The sequence below is a fragment of the Dipodomys spectabilis genome, unplaced genomic scaffold (assembly GCF_019054845.1).
Source record: "Dipodomys spectabilis isolate Male_0828 unplaced genomic scaffold, ASM1905484v1 ptg000165l, whole genome shotgun sequence".
NCBI lineage: Eukaryota > Metazoa > Chordata > Mammalia > Rodentia > Heteromyidae > Dipodomys > Dipodomys spectabilis.
The window spans coordinates 3,952,997-3,966,133 of NW_024870842.1; positions in this window are offsets into that span (position 1 = coordinate 3,952,997).

Genomic DNA, 13,137 nt, shown 5'->3' on the forward strand with positions numbered 1-13,137 from the left:
AAGTAGAGTTTTACCTTAAGTGGCAGAGTGCTACTCTGGAGCACAAAAAGCTCCACAACAGCACTCAGGCCCTGAGTTCAAGCTCCCCTCCCTTCCCCGGCCCTTGGCCCAGTCATTCTTATGTTTAGGGTTGGAGGTGTTAAATAGAGTGTGGTTAAGTTTAAATCTGCAATGGCCCCAGAACATGCTCTAGACATAAAAAGACTATCATAAAAATCCTGCTTCAAATACAAGCATAGCATGAGCAGTTTGAAAGAAGAGCCTGAAAATAGGTTAATTGTCACTTATTGTAGATATGTAAGAGCTGTCATTGATTAAGTCCATAATAACACCAATCACTCTCCTGAACATGTTCTATACATTGTTCATTTAATCTGTGTAATGACAGAGAAATACAGGCATTACGATTTACAGAGAAAATTGAGGCTAAGAAAGGTTAAGTGATGTGCTAATAACACCCAGTTAGTAAATATTAGGGGGATTTGAACCCAAGCCTTGGCTGGCTTCCAAGTTCATGAGCTTAGCCCTGATAGCTAGTGCCAATTTCTTTCTGTTCCCCAAACCACCTCTCTGATGTTTGCTTTCTGGTTAATGTTTACTCCCTCCTACCTGGTACACCATGTCAAGGGTGTGGCATGAGCATTCTGCTTCCTGTTTGTTGCTCAGTGTAAACCAGCTTTTCTGCCTTTCAAAAGGACCTTAAGAGTGACAGCTCTACACTTATGAAGAAGAGAGCCACACATTACTGCCCAGTTGACTCATATTCAGGAGATTTATCTCTCTTTTTGTACTATTGGAATTTCTTCCATGATAAAGTGACCCAAATAATGTTCCTACTGTCAAAACAATCTCTGGGGATCTGTAGGAGGCCCCTAAGTACCTAGGCCTGGGGATAAGTAGACAAAAGAAATGCCCTGATGCATAGGATTATTGGATCAGGGGATGTATTGGGACATTGCAGGTGTAAGGGGCATTATGGGTATTCTTTGAGGTCCCCTGTCCTTGACCCTCTTTCTGTCTTACAAAAAGAAGAGTATGTAAGAGCCTTTCCAACCACTCTGTGTGTGTGTGCACATAAAAGAGAGAGGGTGGGGGAGTTACAACCCTCCCATGTACATTCAAATTATGTCACGAACTTCTTACTCTACTTTTACATCTGTGACCCCACGGCCTCAATTTTCTCATCTGTTGAACTGGCTTTAGTAACCATTCTCTGCATACCTCTCAAGCTGTTAGAGGAGCCAGGTAGATGGACAATGGGGAAATATTAGCTACACTCAACGTGTGAGGAGAGACTTCCTGGTGGAGGATAAGAAGCCTGAAACCTTCTTGAAGCTGGGCTTCCATAATCAGTAGCATTGTGACTTTGGGCAATTCATGTCACCTGCAGGCTCCTCCTCTTACAATGAAGAACATGAAATCTGATGGCTATGCCTCTTTGGGTTGAGGAATCTAGGGAGATCTCCAGTGTGAAGGCATCTTGCAGATGACATGCACACATATGCCATTTCTGCTCTCATCGAAGGTCAGTCCTAGGTTATGCTGACCTGTTGTTAAGTTGTCCAGTTTTTGCCTATGGTAAAGTCACAGCTATGTAAATTCTTTAGTCTCTGCACTTTTAGAATCTTTGAAGATTTCCTTAGAGGTATACCTATTCTCAATCCCTTACAAAGTCCAAAGAAGGGCGAGTGTAGGACAAATGGAATGTGGGCATGGGATAGGAAATGCATGTCAACCTAAGCATAAGTAACCAGAACCCAACATCAACAGACAGCTCCCATGAAGGAAGGTGTCTAGATGTGCTTCATGAAGCAATGCCACTGATCTTCATTTGTTTCCCATATAAAAATCTACTCATATGTACATAGCTGTTGAGCTATTGTGATCCTCTGCTAGTATGACAGACATATAATAATTATTACAAATGAGGGAACTAATGGATCCCATGTTGCTTTGGGTCTGGCTTACTTCTAATATGAATTTTTCCAAGTCTTTCCATTATGAATGGGGTAATTTCATTCTTCTTGATGGAAGAATTCCCTTCTGTATATATACCACATTTTCTTGATCTATTCATCTACTGACAGACATTTGGGTTGGTTCCATATCTTAGCTATGGTAAATAATGCTGCAATGAACATAATTGTGCTGGTAGCTTTAGTGTGGGCTTGTTTGTGATCATTTGGGTAACTGCCCAGGAATGGGATTACTGGGTCATAAGGGAGCTCTCTGTTTAGTCTTTATGACCATATAATAAAATGTTGCTAATCAAAATGGACTCCAAGATATGGAAACAAGAGGTTTTTTTTTTCCTGTAGAGTACTGTTTGCAGTTATTTCTTCTTTCTTTCTTTTTTTCCCTTTGGTTTATGCCCTGTTGTCACTGTTCATTTATTTCTGTACCCTTTCTCTTATATATAAGTTTATCTGATTTGGGGACGAGAAGGGGAATCACAGAAATGGTGAGACAAAGTACAAAGGTTGAATCAATGCAACAGTGATACTCACAAGACACTGTGTTGGGAATGAACTTTACAACTTGGGGAGGAGAGGAGTTGAGGGAAGGGAAAGTGGGAGAAAACAAAGGGGGGGGGGGTAACACTGACAAGAATTGTACTAATTTCCTTATGTAACTGTAACCCCTCTGTACATCACCTTTACGATAAAATTTAAAAAAATAATCTACTTATTTAAAAATACAGGCTGCTGGGTACTGATGGCTCACACCCCAAATCCTAGCTATTTTAATGAGGCTGAGATCTGAGGATCATGGTTTGAAGCCAGCCTAGGCAGGAAAGTCTCTGAGACTCTTATCTCCACTTAAGCACACACACACACACACACACACACACACACACACACACACACACACACACACACACAAACCAGGCTAAGAGACCATTGGAAACACTGTGTAAGACAAATTCTCACATAGTCTAATTCATCTCCTGTGTGTGGCACATTGGGAGCTGAAACCTAGGGAGTAAAGGGGACTGCTAGGCTGGTAAGCAACTGAAGCACAGAGCTGGGCCTCACTAGCTCAAATGTAGCATTTCAGCACCCCTTGCTGGTTGCAGTCAGGTCTCATGAATTCCCTGATAGAGCTTGTTCTACCACACTGGGCTTCTCTTTCTACAAGTAAAAGAAAGGAAAGAAAAGATAAAAGGAGAGGACAAAGGAGAGCAAGATCCCTGACTGGTACCACCAGTTTGCTATGAGTGCCTAACATGTTTTTCAGAGGACCATGGGTGGGTGACCACACATCCCACCTGTTCCAGCATCCTTACGCTGATGTACATCCTCAATTTGGCTGTTACCCCCATTCATGGAGCAGAGTGCAAACAACCCCTGATCTCCCAGACTCTTAACTAGCAGGAAGTTATGGGGCTGCATTGTTAGTTTCAAGTATAGAAGGACAAGTTTTTTCAAAAGCAACAGAGGTGTTGGCCTTTGGAAGGTTGACAGAGTTGGCTCCATTCATGTATTCCTCCTACTGGGTCAAGCAAGGAGGAAGTAGATTATACAATACTTTGACTATTATTGAGGGTTATTTAAAAAACAGCAACCACCGCACCTGATTGTGCCAGATTTTTTAAAGGAAGTTGGAGACACAAGTCTAATGATCCTCATTTCTTCACTGATCCTGTTTGCTGTGAGGTGAGTCAGGCATACAGCTTTCCTGGTTTTCTCCATTCCTTGCCAACTCTCTACTGTGGAGGCCCAGGGAGAAAATAGAGCATGTTGATGTCATGGCTTTGGTGTCAGGAAGACAGAGGTAGTCAAGAGCTGGGTGGTTTAATCTCTACTATTTCCTGTCTTAAATAACCATCAGTATGACTGAGCCTCAGTGAGAGTAACTGCATGTCAAGTCCTGACCCCAGGATGATGTCCATGAGAAGTATTGCAGAACGTATTGGGACATGGAGCTCTCTAGAGCTTCCAAACTCAGATTCTAACCAGAAATCTCTGTGAGGCAGTCTTCGCTCTGGTGATAAGTCACTCGGACCTAAATATCTTGATTCTCCCCTTATACAAATGACCTAAGTTTGGGAATTGTAATACTATCTACCTCGTGGGAAGTATTACAAAAATTGACAGTGATAACCCATGTAATATACTTAGCCCCATGTGTGGGCCATGTTCAGTGCTGCCTGGGTGATGGTGTTATACAGAGGGAATTATGGAACATGCTGTTATGTCAGCTCAGCTTTCTCTTATAAAACTTATAAGTCTAGATACACGTGAATGTCCCATAGCAAAGCCAGAGTCCATGTTGCTAGGACCCCTACCTACATCTCAGGCTTAGCATGCTTTCCCAACTAGGCCACTAGCACTGGTGACTGGGGTGCCTCAAGTTCCCAATGCCTGTGTCTCTGCAGCAGGCCTCTCTGCATCCACGGTGTGATTTGTTTTCAGCAGAGAGGAAATCCAAAGAACTAGTGTTCTCTCAGGAGCCGCACTCAAGCAGTGACTGGTGGGAGGTGTATAAATACCTGGCTCTTTTTGTACTTCTGCAAGGTAACTCAGGGGTGTGTGTTACTCACTAGCCCCTCCAATTTCCCAGCATGCTTGAGCACTAGTTGCCCACTGCCTAGAATAACACACCAGTTATCGGTCATCTTCTTGTCTTATCCAGATCCTCACTCTCTTTCTTTCCAGTGTTCATCTCCAGATGCACTGGAATCATCTTCCAATAAGGTACTTACACCTGAATGCTTATTTTGGATCTGCTTCAAAGGGAGCCATATTATGATGGATACCCTCTGAAATGGCAAATTGATTATCCCAGGCATAATGATCACTGGTTGCATTAGCCACAAGTATTAGGAATCTGTGGATCAAGACCAAGAGAGAGGCCCTTAGCCCTAGTTTCCCTCGGTGGGAAACTCCTTGGTCCCTGGGCTCCATTAATCTGGACTGTCTTTGTTTGGGAGAGGCTTCCTTGGTGATGCCCCTGGAGGCAAGGAGCCATGGGTGGACTGATGCAAGAAGCTGGAATTGTGTCTCCAGGTTATAACCAGCTGTGGGTGCCTCAATTTAAACACAGCATCTGTGAGAGAAGTGAGCATATCCAGCTAGGCAAACTAGAGGTTTCTAAATCAAAACAACATTGACATACCACCTCACCCCACTTAGAATGGCTATAATCAAGAACTCTAATAACAACAGATGCTGGAGGGGATGTGGGCAGAAGGGAACCTTACTGCATTGTTGGTGCGAGTGTAAACTTGTTCATCCACTTTGGAAAGCAGTATCGAGGTTCCTCAAAAGACTCCACAACCTAGCCATAAAAGAAATGCAAATCAAAACAACATTGAGATACCACCTCACTCCAGTTAGAATGGCTAAAATCAAGAACTCTAATAACAACAGATGCTGGAGGGGATGTGGACAGAAGGGAACCCTACTGCATTGTTGGTGGGTGTGTAAAGTTGTTCAACCACTTTGGAAAGTAGTATGAAGGTTCCTCAAAAGACTCCACATAGAGCTCCCCTATGACCCAGCAATCCCACTTTTGAACCTTTACCCAAATGATCACAGACAAGACCACACTAGAGCTACCAGCACGACTATTTTTATTGCAGCATTATTTACCATAGCTAAGATATAGAACCAACCCAGATGCCCCTCAGTAGATGAATGGATCAAGAAAATGTGGTATATAAACACAATGGAATCCTATGCCTCCATCAGAAAGAATGACATTGCCCCATTTGTTAGGAAATGGAAAGGCGTGGAAAAAATTATATTAAGTGAAGTAAGCCAGGCCCAAAGAAACATAGGTCCCATGGTTTCCCTTACTTGTAATAACTAGTATATGTCTGAGTCAAGCAGAAAAGGTCAGATACGGTGATGTTAAGGGAATGAACTCCAAGATAAGTATTCAAATGTTTTTTTTTTCTTTCATGCAATTGTCTCTAACATATTTATAAGATGATTTCTATGTTGCTTTGTATGTCCCTCCCCCACCGTATAACCCCTGCTTTCACTGTATTTGAGGTTGTTATAATTTGTGGAGGGGAAGGGGAAAAGCAAATTGTTATGTAGAAAAAACAAGTCATTATGTCAAAAAACGAACTTTACAACTTTGGTGGGGGGAGGATCTGGTGAGGGGGCGGGGGGAGTATGGGAAGGGATGGGAAGGGGAAACAAAGAGGAGGCAACAATGCTTGATAAGAAATGTACTCATTATCTTGCCCATGTAATGGTAACTCCTCTGTACGGTATTCTCACAACAACAACAAAAAAGAGCTTAAAGCTTCAGTTTACACTTTTGAAAAACAAAACAAAACACTGAGGACCACGAAAAAACACTTAACTCTGGGCCCTTTATCAATAATAGTAATAATAATGAGAGTAGATTCTGCTGGCTGATAGTAGTTCATCTCATGGGAATGAGAGAGACAAACAAACAAACAAAAGAGGCACTCTTTCCAAGTAAATAAGGAAAACAGGCTGAGAAAAGCTACTTCTGAACTGGGTAATTGGTGTAGATGATTCTATATATTTTTTTACAAATAATAAATATGTAGAAAGAGAAGAGAAAGAAGCAAAGACACTCACTGGGAGCCCAGTATGTCACTCAGGTGTTCACTGGAGAAATTTAAAACCTCACAGAGGTAAATCTGCCTTCTCCCAAATGCTACCCATGCTAAAATGAAACAAAAACAAACAAAACCATCTGCTCTTTGTGATAGCATTTTTTTTTCTCTGCACTGATAGGTGTGGAGAAAATATAGCAGCTGACCATAGTATGGAAAGACATAGAGATAAAAGAATGGGCTTTTCTTGAAACAAATTAGAATTTCAGCTGGTCCCCAGTGGCTCATGCTTGTAATCCTAGCTACTCAGGAGCCTGAGACCTGAGGATCAAGGTTCATAGCTAGTCTGGGCAAGAAAATCCCTGAGAATTTCATTTCCAATAAACTACCAAAAAGCCAGAAGTGGAGCTGAGCTGTGGCTCAAGTGGTAAAATGCGTAACCTTAACCAAAGAAGCTCAGGGTCAGCACCCAGGTCTTGAGTTCAAGCTGTAGGACTAGCACTCATTCACACACACACCCAGATCCCCCCTATACCCAAACAAACACACACACACACACACACACACACACACACACACACACAAGAAAAGAAAGAAAGAAAGAGAGAGAGAGGGAAGGAGGGAGGGAGGGAGGGAGGGAAGGAGGAAGGGAGGGAGAAAGAAAGAGAGAGAGAGAAAAGAAAAGAAAAAAGAAAGGAAACTAAGAAAGAAAGAGAAAGGGAAGAAGAAAGAAAGAAAGGAGAGAAAAGAGAAAAGAAAGAAAGAAAGAGAAAGGGAGGAAGAAAGGCAGAAAGAAAGGAAGGAAGGAAGGAAGAAAAAAGAAAGAAAGAAAGAAAAGAAAAAATAAAGGAAATTAAGAAAGAAAGAGAAAGGGAAGAAGAAAGAAAGGAAGCAAGCAAGAAAGAAAGAAAGAAAGAAAGAAAGAGAAAAGAGAAAAGAAAAAAGAAGAAAGAAAGAAAGAGAAAGGGAGGAAGAAAGACAGAAAGGCAGAAAGAAAGAAAGAAAGAAAGAAAGAAAGAAAGAAAGAAAGAAAGAAAGAAAGAAAGAAAGAAAGAAAGAAAGGAAGGAAGGAAGGAAGGAAGGAAGGAAGGAAGAAAGAGAAAAGAGAGGAAGGAAGGAAGGAAGGGAGGGAGGGAAAGAGAGAGAAGGAAGAAAGGAAGGAAGGAAAAGAGGGAGGGAGGGAGGAAGGAAGGGAGGGAAAGGAAGGAAAAGGAAAGAAATTAAATTCTACAACAAATTCAGGGCCTGGACAGGTAAATAGAAGACGAAGAAAACCTGAAGTCTTCTTTTTCAGCTTTTCTAAAACAATCTTTTTCAACTACTCACAGGTGTTCTTCCTTTCGAAACAAATACAGAAACAAATATTTACAGAGTTATGAAAATTCAACAGAAGTCACCTGGGCACCAAGTTTCTTAGCCTGTGTCTAAGAGCTATAGCCTGGGATTGTTAAACAGAATGTCACACCTAGTTTCCATCGCACCAAAGAGAATTAGTTTCAGAAGGTATTCATGAAGATAAAGGCCTCACATCTTTTGAGGAAAGAGTTTGCAGGAACAGGGAAGAATGGACACTAGACAAAGGCAATTCTAGCTACTTCCTCAACTGCAGAAATGTCCCCCATAGACTTCATAACTACCCTGTGAATCAGGTTGCCCACACAATAAACAGGTTCTCTTTTAAGTCATTTGATGGAAAGGCTTGCAGGTGAACAGGTCTCCATAGTAGACAATACAGCTGAGAAAGGGTTGACAACTGACACTCTACATCTTCCTTTTGCTTTCCTCCATGGAGCTAGAGAACCAGACAAGAACACACAATGAGTGTAAGTATTGATAGAGGGACAAAAGGAAAGAAAAAGAGACAAAGGAAGGAAGGAGAAAAATGGGACAGAAAAGAAGGAATGGGGGCAAAGGAAAAACTGAAGGAGAAAGGAAGGGAAAGAAAATGGGAGGAAAGGAAAAAAGCAAAGAGAGAGAAAGAGAAAGAAAGAGAGGGAGAGAGAGAAAGAAAGAGACGGAGTGTGAGTGTGTGTGTGTGTGTGTGTGTGTGTGTGAAAGAGAGAGAGAGAAAGAGAGAGAGAGAGAGAGAGTCTGTTGTAGCAGATTCTAGCTGGTTTACACAGAGGGGCCAAATAGCCTCTCAGAGAAAAGCAGAGATTAAGCTCACAACATAATTTCCATTATGTTAATGTTGCTTTAAAATATATTGCACCGAGTGCCGCAACAATCAAATTATCAATTATAATGTCTACTCAGAGTAGAAAAGTGTTACAAACAGAGGGCTGATTACTGCTTCAGTACATCCAATCTGCATACTCATTGTTCAGTACAGGGAAAACAAATTATCTTGTGTTGGCCCCAGTTCAAATTTAATTAAATGAGTGCAAAGCAATTATAATAAAGTACAATAGTGTAGTAATGAAAGGAAAATAACTCATTAACCTATTAATCTTTATTTATGTTCCTCTCAAATAACTATGTAATTTCTTTATCACTGCATCCCATAAGAAAAAGTAAGGTCTCCCTGCTCATGGCCTGGTTTAAAGGGTTCTATTTGGTTAAGCTGCCTTTGCAAGCCACTATTTAGATCAGCTTTCCTTAGCTTGGGGCCACCCCTCCCCCACTCTTCTGTCATGCACCCCACCCACATGTACATGTATGTGGTCTAGATCTACTTTCCTTTCTCATGTGTCTCTGACATTTGGCAGCTGAATCTCTCTCGAAGCTGAGATGTGCTTGCTTGTTGCAGCAAATGGGAGAGAGATATACCCACAATCCAGTGTCTAAGGTGCTATAAAGCTGCTGCAGAGGAGAAAACCACTTCCTGGCATGGAGGATCCACACACACACACACACACCCAGCCCCCTTAAAGTCTGGAGAGACACTAACAGCTAGAACTCCACAGTGGAATCAGACATTTGCACTAGAGAAGTTCAAGCCTTGTCACATGCCAGTAGCAGAGCTAGGATTTTAAATCAGACCCAAGCCCCTTAAATCTCCCTTTATTCCTTTAGAATCTCTCGGCTCCTCTCAGCTCTGGCATCTCCTGGAAGCAACTTCGAATCTTGGACCCCACCCTCCAGCTGCAGAATTTGAAGCAGCCATGTATGAGTTCCCCTCATGATTCCTTGACCAAGAGAGGTGTGAGAAGCCTTGGCACCCCCAGATGACAGCCATGTGACCCCTCATGGAGACAGGGGCGACTCAGAGAATACCCCAAGAAGACGATCTCGGGAACTTTCACGCGGCTCAGGGTAGGACTTCCTTGCAACTCACAACACCTTGAAGTGACCTTGGGTTAAGTTCTGGTCCTCAAGCTTCACTGGCTCCCCTTTGTATGTCACCTAAGGACAAGGCTGAAGGTAGAGGATATTTTAATAGTGAACACAAACAAAAACCTCAAAAGTGATTTCTCTTTCTATCCCCACATCCTCATCCTTCCCCTCAAGGAGAATTTGGGAACAGAGAGGAAGAGAAGAGACTGACGAATTGACTGTGGTACCTTTCTCCCCTGAGTCTAGAGATCTCCCCAGGTATTACCTCCTTTCATCTTCATAACATCCTTCTCAGATCAGGTGACTGACAAGACTGCCCATTCAACTGGTAATAGACAGAAATGAGATTTTGCTTGGCTCCAAAACTGCTATTTTCCTATTATTGAGGGGTGGGAGAAGTTAGGGGGGTAAAGACAATGAGGGGAGGGAAGAGAGGGGAAGGGAGGGGAAGAGAAGGGAAGGAAAGAAGGAAGGAAGGAAGGAAGGAAGGAAGGAAGGAAGGAAGGAAGGAAGGAAGGAAGGAAGGAAGGAAGGAAGGAAAAGGTAATGTTTTACTTATCAGTGCTGCTCACTACCTCCATTTCTTACTTTTTGAGGCATCTTGAGGATTCCACTTCCTTCCCTTCTTAGGTATCACGTGAATAGCTTTGGATAAAAGTTTCATGTTTAATTTTCAGGTCAGATACATCATTGCTATAGACACTCAGAGCTCACTCTCTCCTCTCTCTCTGCCAGGGCTATTAACAATATTCAGAATGATAGTTGCCCATCAGCCTGGGTGCCAGAGTGAGTGAGTGTGTTGCTCAAGATTCCATGAAAAAAATTCCTTAAAAAAAAAAAAGAAAGAAAGAAAACCTATGACAGACACATAAGTAGGGGGGGAAAAGCAAAAAACAGCCCATTGAAATTGGAGGTTGGTTGTTAATGCAATATGTTTGAGCCTATCCTGACTCTTCAGACACTAATCTGAATGAAGAAGGAAGATGGGAATATTTCGCACCTGTATGCAGCATATTGATTTTCACTTGAGACTTAAAGCTTCCCTGTGAGAGAGGTATGGAATGAATATTACTTATTACATATTGAATAATCATTATTTATTTTACAGGTGAGTTTTCAAAGATAGACGTGTAAGTGCTCTGCTTGTCCAATGTTCATAAAGACTAGGTTTGGAGCATGTCTCCTGCTGTGGTTTGAACTTGAAAATGCCTCAGAGGTTATAAAATTAACCCTCAAAAAATCAATGGCTTTTCTGTATGCCAACAATGAGAAGAGGCTGAAATCAGGAAAGCAACTCCCTTTGTTATAGCCCCACAAAAAAATAAAATACCTAGGAATTAACTTAACTAAAGATGTGAAGGACCTCTATGATGAAAACTTTAAAAACCTGAAAAAGGAAATCAAAGCAGAACTTAGAAAGTGGAAAAACCTCCCATGCTCCTGGATTGGAAGGATCAACATCATGAAAAGGGCAATACTAGCCAGGTGCAGGTAGCTCACACCTGTAATCCTAGCTACTCAGGAGGCTGAGATCTGAGGATCCCAGTTCAAAGCCAGCCCAGGCAAGAAAGTCTGTGAGACTCTTATCTCCAATAAACCACTAGAAAATCGGAAGTTGCGTTGTGGCTCAAGTGGTAGAGCACTCGCCTTGAGCTGAAGAGCACAGGGACAGTGCCCAAGCCCAGAGTTCAAGCCCCACAACCGACAAAAAAAGGGGGGGGGCAATACTTCTCAAGGCTATCTACAAATTCAATGCCACACCTATCAATATTCTAACCTCATTCTTCAAGGAAATAAAAGAGGCAATCCAAACATTCATATGGAACAATAAAAGGCCCCAAATAGCAAAAATGATCTTTAACAGAAAGAACACTGCTGGAGGAATATCAGTACTAAATTTCAAATTCTACTACAAAGCCATAGTAATCAAAACAGCTTGGTACTGGCACAAAAACAGACCTCAGGACCAATGGAATAGAATTGAAAACCCAGAAATGAACCTACAACCACCTAATCTTCGATAAGGGAGCTAAAAAAAAATGGAATGGAAGACAGACAGCCTCTTCAGTAAATGGTGCTGGCAAAACTGGTTAATCAGTCGTAGAAAACTAAAGCTAGATCCTTATATATCACCCTGCACCAGAGTCAACTCCAAATGAATCAAAGACCTCAGAGTCAAAGCAGACACCCTGAAAACATTACAGGATGGAATAGGAGAAACCCTAGGTCTCCTTGGCACAGGCCGAAATTTTCTTAATAGAGACCCAGAAACACAACAAATCAAAGAAAGGTTGGACAAGTGGGATTGCATGAAGCTGCAGAGCTTCTGCATGGCAAAGAACATAGCTAGCAAGATCAATAGAAAGCCCATGGACTAGGAGAAGATTTTCACTAGCCATACAACAGATAAGGGTCTCATATCTAAAATATACTTGGAACTCAAAAAATTAAATCCCCTGACAACAAATCCTCAAGGAAACAACTGCCCAATACATAAGTGGGCTAAAGACTTAAAGAGAAACTTCTCTGAAGAGGAAAGAAGGATGGCCAATAGACACATGAAGAAATGTTCAACTTCTATAGCCATAAAAGAAATGCAAATCAAAACAACATTGAGATACCATCTCACCCCACTTAGAATGGCTATAATCAAGAACTCTAATAACAGCAGCTGCTGGAGGGGATGTGGACAGAAGGGAACCCTACTGCATTGTTGGTGAGAGTGTAAACTTGTTCAACCACTTCAGAAAGTAGTATGGAGGTTCCTCAAAAGACTCCACATAGAGCAATCCCACTTTTGGGCATTTACCCAAATGATCACAGACAAGACCATACTAAAGTTACCAGCACAACTATGTTTATTGCAGCATTATTTACCATAGCTAAGATATGGAACCAGATGCTCCTCAGTAGATGAATGGATCAAGAAAATGTGGTATATACATACAATGGGATTCTATGCCTCCACAGAAAGAATGACATTGCCCCATTTGTTAGGAAATGGAAAGACTTGGAAAAATTATATTAAATGAAGTAAGCCATAGATCCCATGGTTTCCCTCATTTGCAATAACTAGTATATTTCTGGGACAAGTAAAAAAGGTCAAAAGCTATGTTCATATGACCGTATATGATGAAATTAAGCAAAATGAACCCCAAGTTAGGGACACAAGTGGTTTTTTTCTTGCTTGTTATTTTTTCTAACGTATTTATAAGGTACCATGTGATTTTTTTTGTTGCTTTGTATGTCCCTCCCCCACAGTATAACCCCTGTTTTCACTGTATTTGATATCGTTATAATTTGGGGAAGGGAAGGGAAAA